Here is a 15300-nt window from a genome sequence, read left to right as displayed (position 1 = left end):
TTAATTGTTTTTATATTGGAGTATAGTTGATTTACAATGTTGTGTTAGTTTCAGGTGTACAGCAAAGTGATTCAGTTATACATATCTATACATATCAACCTACATCTAAATCTATATATATCTGTTCTTTTTCAGATTCTTTTCCCTTATAGGTTATTACTGAATATTGAGTGTAGTTCCCTGGGCTATACAGTAGGCCCTTGTTGTTTATCTATTTTATACATAGTAGTGTGTATATGTTACTCCCAAACTCCTCATGTATCCCTCCCCCCAACCTTTCCCCTTTGGTAACCATAAGTTTGTTTCCACTGTAAGAGGACCAAGGCGGCCCTCCAGGGTGGCCCCCGCTCCACATCTGGCTACAGTTGTCCTAGAATTGGATCTGGACGCTCTGTCCCTCGGCCCTGTCCCTTGGTCCCTTGTCCCTTCTCCATGCGGTGCTGCCCACCCTCTCCCACCCCGGCTTAGCAGCTCAGGTTCACAAACCCAGAGTGTCTGAGGGAGACAGGAAGGCCAAGCTGGACTCCAACCTCAGAACATTCTTAGCAGGGTCAGCAAGGCTGGGTAAGGTCGCAAGTCTCCTTGTTAATGCCAGAGTGACTCCAGAGCAGACCTGGCCTCCAGTCCCGATTCTCTGCCCCTCACAGCTGTGTCGCTTCAGGCAGCGGCTCTGCCTGTCCAAGCCTCATTCTCCCCTCCTGCAACATGGAGATAATACCACTACTTCTGGGAGTTGGGAGTCCTGAATGAGAAAAGCACAAAAAGCACTAAACCCCATGCCCGTCTCGAGGCCACGAGCTGGGTTATCACCTCCCAGCTCTCAGCCCTGCACTCAGCCTCCCCGGTGCATCTCAACACCTCCAAAAGGCTCCTCCCACACTTCTGAAACTTCTAAGAATCCCACTTCTACATTCTAATTCAGGCAGGTCTGGCCCATTTTCGGTGTCTCCTCTAAGTAATTGCCACTTGGGGTGCATGAACTTACTGCAGGACCCCCAAGGACATCCCCATCTCCTGTCTCATCCACAACTCCCTCCATCACGTGGCTTTGAGTCCCCAGCTCTATCTCCCAAGATTCCTTAATGCACACTCTCCACTCCTGCAAACCTGCAGGGAGGGCCTTACCTCCAGTCTACAGAGATGGGGAAACAAACGGAGCATCAGAGAAGTCAAGCACGATGCTCAAAGCTTCAGAGCTGGCGAGCGCGGCCATCTGTCTGGCTCCCCAGCTGGACTCTTTTCTCTGCCTCTGTGGCCTCCCTTCCAGGTCCCAGCCCTTTCACCCAGCCTCCAGTCCCCCGCAGCTCCTGCAGTTGTGGGGACACACTTCCCACTTCCAGGCCTGAGAGCTCAGAGCCAGGATTCAAGATTAACAACGCAACCTTCCCTTCCAGCAAGAACAATCGCGCTCTCCAAATTCTCAACAGAGTTGGTAAGCAGGGCTAATTGGGAAAACAAAACACAGTATATTTGAGGGAAAAGAAATAAATCCTCCTTTATTCAACGGGAACAGCATGTTCTCAAAAACCGTCCCACATTTAGGACCAGCTAGATAATTTGCAGAGCCCAGTGCAAAAGGAAAACGTGGAGGCCCCCTGTTCCAAAATTATTAAGAATTCCAAGCTGGTCACAGCAGAGCATTAAGCCAGGGGTGGGCTCCTCCTGAGGGGGTGGCACACCCATGAAGCTGGCCCTGCCTACTTTCCAAACTCATCTGTTTTAAAACCCAAAGTGCACATGAAGTACTGAGAAGCATCACACTTGCTCAGGACCTGATGGAGATGCTGCCTTAATCTGGCTGAGCCCACAGGCAGTCAGTCTATAGGAGCCGAGGAAACGTCCCATATGCTAGGGGACAGACACCCCCCTCCTGTGATCTAAGATGCCTGGTACAGCTCACACTCCGTGAGGCAACCCGTGCGACTGCAGCAAGCCCCTCGTGCCGAAGGTTCCTCCTCTTTAAAATACGGAGGCTTAATCGGGTGGCTTCCAAGGTCCCTCTCGGCTCCACAGAGAAAGGGAAGAACTCACTTGTGATTTTTCACCTAATTTCTTCAACTTTAAACGCCAGCAAAGACAGTCATACTTTAAAGACTACTAATCGTAGCACAGCCCGATCCTGAAAGTCGACAAGATGCAGGGGAAAGGACAAAATGGGAAGAAAGAAGCTCAGCCAAAATGATGGCTGGATTCATCCAGGGTCTACTTGCCAAAGGACTGTGGCAGGCTGGTCAGGGCAGCCTCCCTCCTGCTCGGCCCCAGTCCCCCTGACACTTCCGGTCCAGCCCTCTCTTCCTTCCCTGTGTGGACCTGGGCATAAGTGACAAAAGAAATAACGTTCTTTTGAAGGCAAGGGCACATATGCATTGTACAGAGGTTGGAAATGAAAGCCAATGGAAAACATATTCGCATTTTCATTTGAAGAACCAGAAGAAGTAATGACCCCTGAGATGCCAGCTTGGACCCACAACTGCTCTGAACTCAAAGTCCTACCCAAAAGCCTTGGGAAATTTCTCTTGGCCTCCAGCAGACACAGCCAGCCAGTCTCCCACAGGCTCAGAAACTGTAAATAAAGGAGCAAACACAGCAGGCTTCCAGTGGGGTGTCATGAAAACTTAAAATAGCCTTTGGGAATGGCTCAGTTGAGTAAGGGGTCTGGGACGCACTCCTCACCTGTCATCAGCCACCCTCCCACAGCCAAAGCACCCCGAGCAGGGGCTCCCCATATGAGGTCCTGTCTCTGGAACCCCATCCTCCAAGGACCAGCCTAGATTCAGGCCTAGAAACCAGTGATACCTCAGAATGCACTGCCATGGGGGTGTATGCTGGAGGCTGTCCTCTTCTTCACCTTTAGAGGGTCCCAGGGTCACATCTGAATATTTCTCTGTCCCTAGTATGGCGAGATTAAAAGTAACTACAAAGAGGCTACTTGCTTGGTAAATAAATCCAGGCCCAAATCCAGAGGGGACCCCCCCCCAGGAGGAAACGTGGGCCCAGGGGTCTGTTCTCACCTGGCCCATTCCACTCACTGTTCGGCACCTTTACCTAGAGGCCAAGTGGAGCCTGGTGAGGCTGGGGTGTGGGAGTAGGGGGATGGGAACGCTGGGCACCATACTGCCCTGAGCCAAAGGTCCCCCTCCTTCTGCTGGGGATAAAACAGCAGAGGAAATGAGAGGGCTGCAGGCCAAGGCCAGCGGATGGGGAGGCCAGCCGCGGGCACCATGGAAAGAGAGATGCTGGAAGACTGAGCTTCACCCTGAACGGCGGGCCCTGCCACGACTTCTGATGGCAGGATTGGAAGGTGGCCTCCACAACTCTGGCCAAGCGCGGGCACCCAAGGCCCCAGTAAGACACCTGTGCCAGGTGTGTAGGCGCGTGGAGACAGGGCCAGGAAGCGGGCGCTTCAGTAACCCGACACCTCGCAGCTGGGAGGGGGGCTGGTCCACAGCAGGGAAGGCAGCGGGATGCCTTTTCACTAAGAAAGGCTCTCTTTGTGAGGTTGCATGATGAATTCGAGAATCACCTTGAGGGGCACAGGAGGAGAAGGCCAGACCAGCTGAGGGGGAGACAGAGATCAGGCGGGCTGCAGTTAAAGGAGCCAGGACAGCAGAGAAACCCAGAATGCTTCCTCTTCTGCCGAACTTTGACTGCTTTCTCCCTGAGGGTCAGGAGACAAATCAATTTAAACAGGTCCCTAATGGCTAAGGATGCATGAAGTGCAAAGGGGACGGGGCCTCCTTTTTGCAAGAGTGGTTGCCGGGGGGAGAAAAAAAAAAAAAGCATAACTCAGTGACCGCAGCAGAGATGCCCTGCAAGACTCATCTTCTCCATGCTTTCAGTTTGAGTGACTGAATTCTGTCTGTCCCACTCCATTAAATTCCAAGGAAAACCTGTCAGCCACGGCTCCGACCCAGAGTCTGGCCCAACGCTGGTCTGGAGTGTGGAGACAGCAGAAACAGAAGCAAGACCTTGCACATTCCAGGAAACCAGACCCCCATTCTAATCGGTGCCGCGGCTGCAGACTCCAGGGCAGAGGGGCCCGTGCAGCTGGGTTTCTCTGAACCCTGCAGGAAAAACGCTCAGGAGAGAGAGGCATCACTTGGCTGTGGCCAAGGCAGCCGGCTGACGTCTACAATCACCTTAAAGTCCTGTACCTCATCAGGGCGACCGTCCGCAAATCTAAGTGAGATAGATCGAAACAGAAAAGACACAGCTTTGGAATCAAGCTTCCCATGGCCAAGGGCCCTCAGCCCTATTTTTGTCAAAAGAAACTGAATTCGCAGGAAGCAACTGTTATTTTTTTTAAAGATACATAATTGGATGATGGACCACTACACTCTGTCTTTTGCAGACAAATGAAGAAGTAAAATTCAGGAGAGTTACGTGTGACCCATTTCTCTGCTCCTAATGAATAAAGGAGGCAGAGAGGGGAGGAGCCCGGGAGCCTGGCCTCAATTTCCAGCCCACACTGGCACTTCCAAGGCCTGGCAGCCCTTGGCTTTCCGGTGCAGTCTCTCAGACGGCTCAGAGTGGGAAAAGCTCGCCTGACACCAGACCTCAGACTGCAAACCCGTCCCCCATATCCATGGGCCCTGAGCAAGTGACTGTTTGCAGGGGCTGGGACCAGGCTCCTGCTGGTGATGCTGGAAAAGACTCGGCAGGTGAAGTGAAGGGGGAGAAAGGCAACCCAAACAAGTGTAAGAAGCCTCTCTGGAGGAGGAACAGCTTTCAGGGGGCACCCGGCCAGCTGGCCGTCAGTCATATGCACGGCCCAGTTCTCTGCAGCTTCAGCTCTACTGGTAAAAGATGCCTTTTCCAGAACAATGCGTCTATGTCTAAAGGTGCCTGTCATTGATAACCGCTTTTCAGTCTCGCTGGCAAAAAAAAAAAAAGTCCTCGCTTGCATCCTCATGGTGAATGCTTGGGTTTGCTGGGTATTGTTGCCTTTAATCGTTTTTTTCTGACCTGTCAGATGTTAGAAAAATAGAAAAAGAAGTTTCCAACCAGCTCCACCGCACGATTTCTTTTTTCAGAAGTCTCCTGAACACCCGAATGATGCGTCTATTATCATCTTTGGGGAAACAGCTGACTGCTCCGCTCACAAAAACACTATTAACTTTCCTCCTGATAAGCACCTGGCTCCCGTCCTGACCTCCCCAGATTTCTCAGCTGGGTTCCCTTCCCGCTCCAGCTCCTTCCTCCTGGTTGTTGTGTCTGAAGTGGCCAAGCCAGCGCAGGCTCCCGAAGCCTCCAGCTGCGAGCAGCGGGCTGGGCGGTGACGGGTCCATTTATTAAGGGTCTGGGACACGCTCCTGAGCTGTCAGCAGCCACCCTCCTGTAGCCCCTGGTCCGGGAGGGTGGGCCTGGGGCTTGGGAAAGTAGAAGCGGGGATGTGATGGTGAAGCAAGACCCTCCGTCCAGGAAGGGCACAGTTCTTCCTGAGAGGCGCCCCCTGCCCGTTTGCCGATGAGCGCTGTCTTCGAGGTGTGAGGAGGGTAACTTGTAAAACTGAGACAAAAGTCAGAAGGAATCTTTGGCTCAAGTGAGAAGTGAATAGTGGGTCTTAAGACCCAAGACAAGCCACTTCCCCTCTCTGGGTCTCAGTTACCTCATCGGTAAGACTAGGGGCAGACTAGACCATTTCCAACATCCTTTCCAGCTCCAAAAAAATATTATATGATCTAATAAATCTGAAAAGTGCATTTCCTGATCTTTTCCTTTCAGTATGTAATTCCCATCCTTACGGAATATTCTTATTTTCCAGGCTGGCTTCCTGCATCGTGTGCTCCAGTTTCTTCTGAGCCGTCTGAGCCGTCTAGTCACTTTCAAGGTGACTTCTGGGGCTGGGATTAGGATTTCCCCAACAGGAAGAGGAGATAAAATAAAAGTCTGGCCTTACTACATTCACACAACAGAATATTATTCAATCATAAAACGGAATGAAGCACGGACACACGCAACGTGGATGAACCTTGAAAACATTACGGTCAGTGAAAGAAGCCAGTTACAAAGGACCACAAATGTATGATTCCATTTATATGAAATGTCCAATGTCCAGAATAGGGAAATTCATAGAGACAGAAAGAGATTAGTGGTTGCCTAGGGCAGAAAGGAAGTATGCGGTGACTGCTAGACTGCTAACCGGTACCGGGCTGCTTTCTGGAGTGAGGAGAATATTCTAGAATTGCACAGTGATAACAGTTGCACTACTCTGTAAGTATATAAAAACTCTGATCTATCCGCTTCAAAAGGGTGAATTTTATGGTATGTGAATAATATCTCAATAGAACGGCATTTAAAAAAAAAAGAAAAAAGTCACTGTTTCTTTTTACTTCTTTAATGTGGCTACTAGAGAATTGCATTTTATATATGACGCTCCAGTTGTATTTCGGCCTATGTGTAACCAAACAATCGAATAAACATATTGCTCACTTTTCCAAACAAGCACAAACAGTCTGGCCTCCTCCTGCATCCTGGACAGAGCTGGCATCCGGGAGGCTGAGCGCAGAGAGCCGTGGGCTGGGCGTCCAGAAACTCAAGAGTCTCTGTCACAGCCTGGCTTGTGACCTCGGGCTTTCACATCCCCTCAATGGTCCTGGCCCCTCAATGAAAACACAAGTGTTGGACCAGATGACCTGATGACCACACAATCCCCCTTCCAGTCTGTAATCACAACTCCATCCGCAGGTAAAATCAAACTTTAAAAGTTCTCATTCTACCCCAAACATTGCATATCTCCTAAAAGCAGTCAATCTGGGAATAAAAATCACTTCAAGACAGACCAGGTCATTTACTGACTGAGCAGAGTGACCGTTTTGGTACCATCCTATTCCATTTATCCTGAAGGATTTCTTTCAGGAGAATTGCTTCTTGGCTTCTTCTGCCCCAGCTGTCAGTGACTTAGGAGGTGGGTTATTCTATAGCTGACGGCAACGGATATGGGTACAACCCCCTGGAAAATAATTTGGCAACCCCCTGGAAAAAACTTTATGGCCCTTGGCATACACCAAGGGCCATAAAAGAAACTTAACCTTCCATCCAGTCATTGCACTTCTTAGTATCTATCCCAAAAGAATAACCCTAGATTCAGAAATAACCATGAACACAAAAATGTTTGTTTTGGGGCAAACGTGGCCCAAATGGACACAAAGAAGGACTAGTTAACCAAATGGTGGTAATGCTGGGGACAGAAATGATGACGCTGCTGGAATAATGGTGGAATCCTGAATCTTTTTTCTTCTTTTATTTTTGATGTGGTTAAAGTATATTTATAACTTTCAAAAACTGGTATAGTGCAGTGTGCCGTCAAACGTATAAACGCATTTCCCATGATGTCTAAACAGTACGGTGAAAAGAGATTCAAAAGAGTCTTTACGCTGAGAGAGGAAATTCTTGGTATATTCATCCCAAAGAAAATCAGACCACAGCTTAAAAGACATTGAAGCATCTCAGCCCTGATTTATCTGGTGTGTCCACCACTATATTTATACTAATTTTTTTCTTTTTAGCAAAAGCACTGTAATTATGGTTCAAGGGCATTAATAGGTGCTTAGAAGTCTTGAGAGGAGAAGTCAGTCATTATATGGATAGCTTTTTGGTCATCTTCCAACCCAAGGAGCTTATTTTTGGCGGGGGTGGGGGAGGAGTTTTCTTTAGCATCATTTTGTAATGGGAGACTAAGTGAAAGCACCCACTGTTTCTGCCTCATGGGAATCGTGTGCATGGACCCCAGCCTCTCCCAAATAACCCCCTCCTTTAGCAGGAAAGTACAGCTGAGGAGGGAAGGGCTCAAGGGCTCTGCCTTGGGCCTCAGGATGGAGCCCACACTGACCCACCATCCTCCTGCCCCGATGAGCTAAGCAGCTTGTGAGAGTCGTGTTCCCTTTGGGTGCCTCTCTCTGAAGTGAAGGGTTGGGTTACGGGACCTGCGAGAACCTTCCACACTCAGATTTTGTGCGCTGGGATTCTGTCCACAGCCAGCTGGTGTCTTTGGCCAGTCAACAGCGTCTCTGCGAGGGCAGAGGTGTCCTTGTCCACAAAATCCCAGAAAACATGAAAATGGAGAGTTGATGTGGTTAGAGATGGGTTGTGGAAGGTGAGGGCACAGCTGTATTTTTCAGAGGATGAAGAACTATATGGCTGACCAAAGGTGAGCATTCCAAGAGAAGTGCCTTGGATGAGAGTGTTCCAGGACCCCACAGACAGAAAGGGATCAGTGCGCATGGGGCCTTTCTAGATGGTCTCAAACTCTTGCCCTTCCTCCTATACCTTCTGTGCTTTATCAGACTTCTCCTCCTGGGTTTTTTCCAACGAGGGCTGAACCACATTGGGCTACATTTTCCAGAGCCAAAAAGGTCAAATTGGTAGAGAAATGTCAAACTAGAACCTAAGAAACCCCAACTCAGGCCATTTCTTGACCAGTAAATGTTCAATAGAAACTTAGCCTGAAAACTCAGCATGAAGACCACAGGCTCCCTGGTAAAGAGCACACGCTCTCTGTGGTGGAGACACAGAGATGGTTGTGTAGTCAGAACCCAGGTTTCCACAAACCGGGAGGCCGTAAAGGAGACAGCAGCTCAGGGCTCCAGAGTAGACTCCAGAGACATCAACATTCATCTTCCGGGAACTGACAGACCAAGCAGGCAGAAAATCAGTAGGATATAGTTGACCTTATCAATCCACTAGACCTAACTGATGTTTATGAAACACTCCACCCAACAACCGCAGAAGATTCTGCTGTTCACATGGAACATTCACCAAGAGAGACCGCATCCTTGACCAGAAAACACATCCTAACAAATTTAAAAGACAAAAAAAAAAAACAGAAAGAAGAAGAGAAATCATACAAAGCATGTTCCTAGACCACAGTGAAACTGAACTAGAACTCAATAACAGAAGGCGAGCTGGCAAACCCGCAAGTATTTGGAGATTAAGTAACACGCTTCTAAGTAACACCTGAGTCAAAGACATCTCAAGAATAATCTGGGAGAGAGGCAGACTTGGGTTCAAATCCTGGCTCTACCTCCCTCTACTGGGTAGCCTTGGACAATTATCAGTCACTTCTTGGAGCCTCATCTCTTCCCAGCTGGAGAACGGAACGATGCCCCTCCCTCCCTGGGTGACGGTGAGGGAAGCACGAGTTTGGCCCATAACACAAAGAGCACAGTGCCCAGCTCCCAGAAAGCACCCAGTGGTGGTAGCTCTTCTGGTCACTGTTCTGCCCACTGATGTTTCCTACCACCTGGCTGTCCTGGAGAACACTGTCCCCGTCCCCCCGTCCCCCAGGCTAGCTCACCCTCTGCCAGAGAAAAGCAGACGTGACTGCTGAACGTTGAGCCTTCCCTCCTCTGTATCCAGTTGGCAGCCATCGGCCGGGACAACCCCAACTGGCAGAACCCTCCGTGTCCATCCATCCCCACTGAGCAGGGATGCCGCTTGGAATACTGGCACCAAAGAGACAGCGCTCCTAGTCCTGGGGTGTGAGATGACTCAACTGTTGGATGATCTAGTAAAATCTCGCCCGCCACCTATGTGAAAGGGAAGTCTACCACAAATCTCACCAAACTCTCAGAAAAAAATTAAAAAATAAAATAAAATAAAACAGTTTATCAGGCAGACAGGCCTATCGTCTTCTCCTTGAGATCTGATTGCACAACTAATGAAAAAGATGCTTCCTGAGGTTTGAAAATATTGCACAAGGCTCTGACTCATTAAGACAGGGCTTATTCAAATTTGAAAATTATTGAAAATTCCAGCCACAACAATACGCCCTCTGAAACCACCATGTGCCCGAGGAAGCATGATTATCTCCTGGTGAGGGACCAGCTGCTGTCACATGACGCTGTGGAGGACTGCTTTTACAGAACACACTGACTTGACAATTTGTCCTAAGAATCGAAAATAATAGGGTATCTGTGGGCTCCCAAACTTTGTTTTTTTCCTTAAGATGTGACAAATCTTTCCTCGTGAGGAATTCCCAAAGCATGGAAAACAAACTAAGCATCATTCAGGAAGGTCTTGGGGCTGCTATGCATGCTCTCTCCTGCGCGTCACATACTCTAAGGAGGGTTAATGAGATGACATTTGTAAAATCCCAGGCATTCCAGGCATGCAGCTCTTCATTCAAGAGAAGTCACACACTTCTCAGATGGTAGGACAACGCCTGGGGGTTTCAGAGGGTGACGACAGGCAACGTGGTGTCTGAGTCTCTCTGCCCAGAGAAGCTTTTCTAACATATTTGTTGGCAAACCCCAAGTCAGCCTCCAGGACACAGGTCCCGCATCACCCTCCTTCTCTGTGACGCCTTCTTTAAGCCCCTCACGCACCTTATCCCCAGGGAGACATCACTATAGCGCTTCCTCTACTGAGCGGACTCCTTGACGGTGCTGATGATGGTGATGCTAATTATTATTACAGCTAACACTGATCCAGTTCCAGTAGTGCACTGGGCACAGTTCTAAGCACCAAGTTCACATAATGAGGCGTTTCCGTCTTTCAGCAATCCTACGACATAGGTATGTGGGCACCATTATTTTTATAATGATTTTACTGAAACTTAGAGAGTTTAAGTCACATACGAGAAGTCATCCCTTTACAAAGTGGTGATCTGACTCCTTAAGCCGGGTGTGATATGACCTACTAAGAACTTCTTGAGATCACGGGCTACCCAGCCTTTCTCACCTCTGATTCCTTCTATCTGGACCTTCTAAGTACACAGAAGGTGTTCAATAAACGCTCTGAATGAACTTAGAAATAGAACTCATGTCACTAATTCCAAAAGCTGAACTCTGCCCTTCCAGCGGCAACAGACATGCCTCTTCAATGGGAGCCATTTGGGATGGCTACACTTCTCATTTTCTCTGCTGACATTAATTTTCTCTCGTTTTGTTAACGGCAGAGAAGATGGGGAAGGAAGGAGAAAGGGCTCAGGAGGGATCTCACTCCAGAGGACACATGCAGCCCAGCCTCGGAGCCCCTGGGAAACAGCAAGGGCCACCAGGTTCAATGGAGCTCACCTCCTGGGGCTGGGCATGTCACCACAGTGGTCATCTGGGGACTCGCAGCAGGCAGCACAAAGCTGCAGTACGAGGCAACCAGACCCAAGTGGGCCACAGGCATTCAACTCGAACCCTGGCTTTAACCATCAATAACTTAAGAAAAAGAAATAACTCTTAAAGAAGCCAGCCCAGGCTTTAAAACAAGGATGAGGTTACCACAATTCTTCAGAGACTAGTTCTCTTACAAGAATCACACACCATTCCAGCTGGAAGAGCCCTCAGAGATCACCTGGTCCAATCCCCTCACTGTTGAGGCTCTGAAGGTTCGGGGGCCGGTCACCTGGTCAGGTAACAGCCTAGGCAGGGTCAGAGGCAGTCTCAGCCTGTCAGTCCCTCCACCCCAGCTGGCCTTCCAAGGAACCCTCACCCACTGCCAAGCTTGATTTCTTCTTCAAATTAAGCCTTACCATCACTATTTATTCACTTGAAATATAAGCTCATGGAAAGTCTGATTTCTCAATCCAAGGCACGGAACGGCGTCCAGGATCACACAACTCCAAATGGACTCAGGATCCAGCCCTGCAGTCCCGAGGCCGTCGGACGTCTGACCACAGTTAGCTCATGGTCCCCGCCATAATCACTTACTGAATGCAGTTATTTTAAGTGCTAATGCAATCTATTTACACCTCCTCCGGATGGAACGAAGTTACTCAGACGCTTGGCTTCTATACACTTGGCTTACTAATTTTATGAAACCCTAATATTTTAACTCTTTAGCAAAACCAACTGAGAACAAAAGAAGATAACCAACCAGAGTGAGCAAAGCCTTATAAACTATTCAAAAGACATCTAAGCCAGTGGTGGTTCTTCGCCAGGAATGCCTGCACCTTCAGAAGCCCTCCTTTGTCAGGCCTGGGGTGAGACCAGGACGAGGAGTTCCTGGGCTTGGAGACCTCTGGGCTCGGGGCTGCTGGGGCTTTTTTGGGTGGGGCGGGTCGCTTTCCTGGAGAGTGTACTAGGAGGAGAAAAGGACTAGGCTTCTGATGCTTGAGGAGTCTTTTTCAGGCCTCTTTTCTGGCTTCCTGTCCTTTTTTTGGCAGAAATCTGCTACACATCCTGGCTAGTTTTTTGCAGTGTCTGGGAATCCGGAGGAGCCTTTCTCTGCCCAAGAGCAGTTTGGGGCCTGGGGCTCTGGTTCGGATGCATCTCTGCTACAGCTGCTTCTGCTTTTTGGCTTTTTTTTTCAGCAAGGGCTGCCTTGATGGCAACTGGGGGCAACCATGTCCTCAGACTCCCGTGCCTGCGGAGCGAGAACTGTGACGTGTCCTTTGTTTCTGTTTCATCTCAAGGCCATGGCCATCTGGAGCTCTGTTTATTCCAGCTATTAGCTTCGGCTTAGCTGGGGTTGGCTTGTAATCTCGGTTTCTCTGTCAACAGCACGGAGTGCTTATGAATGGGCTGTGGACCAGATGCACGGGTTCAAGTCCTGGGCAAGGTAATGTTCTGTGACTCTGTCTCCCAGCTGTAACCTGGGGAGGATTAGAGCACGCCCCTTATAGGGTTGCTAGGAGGATCAAATGGGTTAACGCAGGCCTGGCACAGAATAAGCACGAAGTATATGTTAGCCCTTATTATCAGACTATTAGTAATTGCAATTCCTTTCTTTTTTCGTAATCCCCTGACCAGTATAGAGTTTTTGCTTGAAGCTAATCCAAACTGCCCCTGGTGGAAGATGACAGCTCTTTTGATCTCTGGTATAACTGGACACTTTCCCATCCAAACCCTGACAGCAGCATTGATTTCTGAAATAGATGGTTTGCCTTCATTTCCAGAACCATGATTAGAGACCCCCTCTGGAGTCTTTGTGAAACAGCTTACAAATAAAAGTGCTTTCTTTCGAATGGTGGCACATTCCGCCATCCAAAGATCCACTGTGGCTCCCAAATGCTGCTCGCCAGCCTGTCCTACCTCCCTTGCCCTCGCTCTCCGCTCCAGACAAACCCTCTTCGCGATCTCGTGAATCGGGGAGCCGATCCTTCCCCTCGTCCTCGCACGCTCGCTCCAACTCCAGGCCTCCCGTACGACAGCGCCTCCTCCAAAAGGCCTCGCAGGGGCACTCCAGCTAAAAGTGCTCCTGCCAAGGCTCACAGCTGGAGCGGGCGGCCAACGCACAGCATTTAACAATGACGTCAGGTGACCTGCTTGTGGGCAGGGCTTCGACTGAATGAAGTCTTGGCTCCCAGGCTCCTGTCCTCAGAGGTACCTCCAGGAAGTCAAGGGCGGAATGCTAGATGGGGGGAGAAGGGCGGCAAAAGTGAAACCTTCCGTTGAGGAAAGACTGGGTGGCCGTGTATCTCCAGCATCTCTGGTTTCTTCCTTCCTTCATTTATTCATTCAACATCCCCCCACGCATCTGCCAGGTGCCTCCTATGTGCCAGGCAGACACACACACACACACACACACACACACACACACACACACACAGTGCCAGATGCACCGTAGAGCTCAGTAAATATTTGCAGAAAGAAAGAAGGACAGAGGAAAACAGCTCTGCGCCCTCTGTCTCTCCCTCCTTTCTGGGCCACCACGCTCATCCTTCCGTGGCTGCCCCCTTGCTGGCTTCTCCTGGGAGCCCGCTGTGGGCCTGACAGCCAGTGGAAGAGGACCTGTTTCCCTCCACACACACGCTGACTATTAATGACCTGAAACTTACTCAGTGACTCCACCTCACTGGCAATAAATTCGGTGCTTGAATACTGCCAGTTACTCAGGACCCCGTGCAGCTCGACTACAAACAGTAACAGCTAGCTTGTTTTTGACAAAAACACAAAATGTGCTTTTTTTATAGTCAGTCATCACCTCACACCCAAACTACTGATTGCACTAGCCCGAACTCCGTGCCCTGGCGTGTTTGGCATTCTACTGCTAGCTTTGTCCTACCCAGGTTTTTTTGGTTATTGTTTTTTTGTTTTGAGCTGCCCTGGCTCAAGAACATCTGAGAACACTTTGGCCCTGGGGCTCTGCACCACCAGCCTGGGTCACCCCTGATGCCCCCCACCCCAAGCATCCCCAGCCACGCCAATCTATTCACCAAGCAATACCTGGCTCAGCCTGACCCCTGCACTCCACGTGGGATGCACTTCGGGCCCTCCCCAAACTTCCTTTACCCAGCCTGACCTCCCTTCCCCAGGCTTGGGGTTAAACACTGGGTTGCTTCTGAGTAAGGCTGTCCGGGTTCAAATTCCAGCTGAGTGGCCTTGGGCAAGCAGTTCAACCTCAGTTCCCCCACCTGTAAAATGGGAATGACAGCAAAGGCTCCCTCCTCTCGAGGCTGTGAAGGCCGAGTGCAGTCACACGTGTAACACACCAGGCACACGGACTGGGGCACAGAGTGGGCACTCAATACGCACGCGTTGTCATGCCCATACCTCAGACTCTGCAGGTTCACTTCTCTCGGGAATATCGCTCCTCCACCCTCTAATTAGGCTGTTTCCTGAGCGCGGAGGCTGGCTCCCAGCTCCCGTGCTGGCAGAACACACAATCTCCGTTTCACCTACACTGCTCTGGCACCTTCCTCTCTGTGTCGGCCAACCTGTGGAGGCCCTAGTGCTGGACGGTTTTCCTACAAAGAAAACCTAGAGCAGCCCCTTGCGCTGGGCTCCCCTCTTTCCCTTTCCACGCACTGCCCGCGGTGAAGAGGCACCGTGTGGCTGCAACCAAGTGCACTGCCAAGCAGGGCTGGCCCGTCCCCACACCGCTGGATTGGCCGTAGCTGAACTCCGTATTGTTTTTCCACATGGTCTCTCTGACTGGCGACGAGAAGCATCCCTCTGGAAGGTCCCGCGAGAGAGTTAGACGATTGCTCCACCCTTTGCCCCATCACCACCTCCTCTGCCAGGATGGGTCTTGCTGATAGAGAAAAGATGCTTAAGGAGGGAGAGGGTACCCTTCTCCCTCATCCCTAACCCTCTCCCCTCACCTCTACGTCTGCATATTTTGTGATCCAAAACTACATTCAGCTTGTTCAAAAAGAACCACTTTCATTTTTGTAGAGTTGGCTCAAAACACGGGAAGCAAGGCGGCAGCAACGCCGCTGCACCGCCTAAACTGGTGCCTGGCCAGGGCGGCGAGTGGGGGGGGGGCGGAGAGGTCACCCGGGGAAACTGGGGAGCCTGACGGGCAACACCGTCCCTTTCGAATAAAAAGGCAATGTTTTCAACGACAGTATCCGAAATAAAAATGAATGCATGGTTAATTTTAAAGGGCGGGGGGGGGCGGATGCAGAGAAAGAAGGGAAAGCTA

At 50.1% G+C, this 15300-nt stretch overlaps 1 protein-coding gene across 1 annotated transcript in view; it reads right to left on the bottom strand.

The window, feature by feature from the left end:
- HTRA1 (HtrA serine peptidase 1) overlaps positions 1–15300 on the bottom strand; it is a 57133-nt gene that overhangs the window by 40822 nt on the left and 1011 nt on the right. The window lies entirely within an intron of this gene.

This window comes from Delphinapterus leucas, chromosome 16, assembly GCF_059928025.1.
Source record: "Delphinapterus leucas isolate spDelLeu-1000000601 "Yukka" chromosome 16, BTC_Dleu_Yukka2, whole genome shotgun sequence".
Classification (NCBI taxonomy): Eukaryota; Metazoa; Chordata; class Mammalia; order Artiodactyla; family Monodontidae; genus Delphinapterus; species Delphinapterus leucas.
Note: the sequence above shows the minus strand (reverse complement) of the source record. Positions and strands in the feature narration are given on the sequence as shown.